We start from the raw sequence: 3,795 nt of genomic DNA on the forward strand, positions 1-3,795 counted from the left end.
CAAGCTGATTGATGATGTGATCAGAATGAGAATGAGATAAACAAATTCTACACATATTTGAAGCAGTTTGCCAACCCCAAGTCAAAATCCTTCTTCCGAACGCCTATCTATGATTCAATGACAACTGCTAGCAATGAGGGCATTGTTAACTATGTCAATGAACTTAAGAAATCGGGCTTGAATGGAATCGTACACACTGAATCGCAAGGTCAATATCGCGTGCAAATATATATTATGTATCAGCATTATCAAAGGTGGTGTGAGACAGCTGGTGGAGTCCCTGATAAGCGATCGAAATTTTGTGCGAAGATCTCGAAGTTGGACAAGCGTATCACATTCAAGCGATACAAAGAGAGTGGAGCTACTCCTTATGGGTTCTTCCTTCCAAATGATTTCAACCCAGTCTGAAGCTTCCTCCTTTCATGCGGCGAACGCGACGTGGATCAGCCATACCAACTCCAGTCACTTGCTTAATTCCCTTTCGGATCTCTTGACTAAATCCACCAGTCTCAGGAGCAGTGATATCAGCAACAGTATCCATTACGGAGACAGCAATTGGCTTCCAATTATCTTTTAAAAAAGTCCATGCATTCTTTCCAACAGATTTGATTCCTTTCCAAAGGTTTCTTCTAAAGCCACTTCCATCTAGCCCATACTGATGCGTGCGTAATACTTCACCGTGAGTCATATGAAGGGTAGTTCCTTTGCCAGATTCATATGCTTTCTCAAGCTTTTTGTAAGTCTCGGGCCCAAAATAGTGAGCATGACCAGCATTGAGCTGTGCATGCGTTAATCGAACAGGTTTTCCATGCAGAACCTTTAAGGCCTGCGCGTGGCTAAGGTTGTCACGGAACTTTTTATACATCTTTAGCAAATTTTTCAGAATTCGCGCTATCTGTGATAACTTATATATAAGCACAGAATAAAAATGTCAAAGCTTAAATCCAAAAACCAAAATCTAGATGAACTGAAACAAGTAATTATTCGCGATCTCGAAATGAGCAATGACAAGCTCTCCAAAGCCACCATGGAACTGTATTTGAGACAACTTCTCAGATTATACAAATTGGGGAAGGAGACTATGCAATGGGATCCTAAAGAATTCATTGCTCGCATCCAATATCCCAACAAGTACGACGATGCAAATGTTCAAAACGTGTATGGCGTTCAGAACTCTGACATGATTGCTGAATTAGTGCGTCTCTACAAGAGCAAGGAGAGTCTGATCCTCACTCTAAACGCACTCTGTAAGATGGTCAAGAATCGCTTTCGCGATACATTTGGATACTAGAATGCTGTAAGAAAGGTACTTAGCAAGCAGAACAAGTCGGAGAAATTGGATAATGAGCTGACACCCGAAGAAGAGAAGAAATATATTAGCTACGAGGAACTGATGTCTGTTCCGCAAAAAGTCAAGAAGATCCTTATGGATACATACGGTGAGGTCTTTCTTTCCAGCAACGAGCTCAGTAAACTTACCAAAGCGAAGCGCCTTGCATATCTACGGCTTGTGTTTGACTATGTCACTCTATATCTCAACGTCCATTATCCGTTGCGCCTCGTATGGCCAACAGTGCATTTGCGACCCGTGGACGCGGGTAACTATCTTCAAGGGACAAAGCTACATTTAAACAACTTCAAGAATGTCCGCCTGATGGGTGCACAATTATTGATTTAGACGGATCCACGATCAACCTCATTGCACAATTTCCTCACTTCTTAATCAATTCTCTCGGGCAAACACCAACATAACTTCTTTGGCGCGTTTACAACAATATCCCAGGCGAATACGATAGTAATAATGGATTCAGTTCAACTCTCTCAAAGCTCTTCGTAATATACAATGGAAAGCCGATGAGCATGCACATGATCCGTCACATTGTTGAATCACATCTGATCCAATCACCAACGTATGCGAAGCTGACAAATCGAGAGAAACATGACCTTCACGCTAAGCTACTCCATAGCACGTTTGCTGCCAACACGAGCTACAACAAGATTGCAAACAGATCCACAGCATCAGAGGTTAGCGAGGAAGCTCCCGACTTTTCATATGAGCCAGCGCCTCAACCTCCATCACCTGCTAAGCCGGCTACGTTCCATACCCCGTTACACCATTCAAATATGTTGCCGAGGCTGTGATAAGCGCTCTGTCCATGTAAAAGCTGGTGGAACTAAAAGACCCGCTCACATCAAGTTGATAACCTGGAGAAGTGTATTGATACCGACATTACCTCCACTTTTAATCGAGAGCCTTCTCGTATTATTAGCATCCAGGTATAGATCGCTTGCAGTACTTGATCGAATATCGCATGCGCCACCAGCACTTGCAATACCGATGGTGAGCGTGCTTATAGCTGTTGAGTTAGCAAATAAAGTAACATTGCCTCCAGCGCTCTGTGTGTGAGTGATACCTGAAACCCGACAGATTCAAACTAGATAATGTACCAACGCTCGTTATGTTTGGTTAAGCTGGAGTAAGCAAAGTTCCAGTCAATGATGTTGCGCTGAGAGAATTTATTCCAGCGATATTTAGGCTACTGTCAACAACCAAAGCTTTGTTTGCGGAAGCTATCCCCGCAGTGATACCGGTGATAGATGTTATATCAGCCGAAAAGCAACTGCAACTCCATTGATGTTAATTGCGGTAGCGTTTATAGATCCATCTAATTTTAACTTATACGCTCCAGATGGTGCTACGGTTCCAATTCTCACGTTCTGGCTAACGTCCATCCATATTGCAATTGCATTGCCTGAACAGACACGAAAAGGATGTTGCGAGATTGCTCCGAACCTAGGCGCGATGTTTGACACTTCGAGCACACAGCTCATTGGCGTAATAAGACTGTTTGTCCAACGCGCATAGCTTGCAAATGAAGTTGTGTTGTTGCTGATCGTTGATTGCAATCCAGTTGTGAGAGTTACAAGCGATGTAATATTATGTTGAGCTGCTGTGCTAAGCGTTCCAGTCAGCGTAGATGCTGTCAATCCTCCAGACACATTCAGAGACGACAATGTTCCAATCGACGTGATATTCGGTTGCGCTGCCGTCAGTAGAGTTCCAGTAAGATTTACTGCCGTCAAATTACGAAATGAGCTGATATCTTAATTCGTATCGACCACAAATAACTTGGATGCTGTAACTGTGCCAGCCGTGACTCCTGACAGTGAACTGAGATCAACAGCAGCTCCTGCAATCGTCAACGATCCACAGTCGAGATTACCTGCTACAGCCAATGAACTGAAGACTCCAGTCCCACCGAGTTTCTGGTATCTCTTGCCAGCGGTGGCGATGATCAAGTAATCATTTGATCCAAGGAAGAAAGAGCTATTGAAGACTGAACTATTGGTTGTTGGTGGAAGAGAAGACATTGTGATTACTTGTATATACAATCACAGAAATATGATTAACTTCTATGAAACGATAGATAAAAAAGCTCAAGATATATCCAAATAATGACCATTTTGAATTACCTTTCAGGCTCTGCATAGCAAGTCCATCGGGCAGTGGAAAATCCAGCATTATCCTCGATATCATCGCTCTGCTTAGCAAATGCTTTACAAAGATCGTCATCTGCACGAAAACGAATGAGACGCTCTACGATCAATTTAAGGATACCATCGATGACGTCGAGATTTTGAAAATGGAGTAGTTCCAGCAATGAGCGATTATGACATTGAGACAAGCAAACTCGTTATATTTGATAATTTGGTGCTCGAACCAAAGAAGACTCAAGCTCAAATCGGTCAATACTTCATCAGAGGCCAAAAACAAGGATGGAGTATGATCTACAT

The sequence above is a fragment of the Phytophthora infestans genome, genomic scaffold (genome assembly GCF_000142945.1).
Source record: "Phytophthora infestans T30-4 supercont1.58 genomic scaffold, whole genome shotgun sequence".
Classification (NCBI taxonomy): Eukaryota; Oomycota; class Peronosporomycetes; order Peronosporales; family Peronosporaceae; genus Phytophthora; species Phytophthora infestans.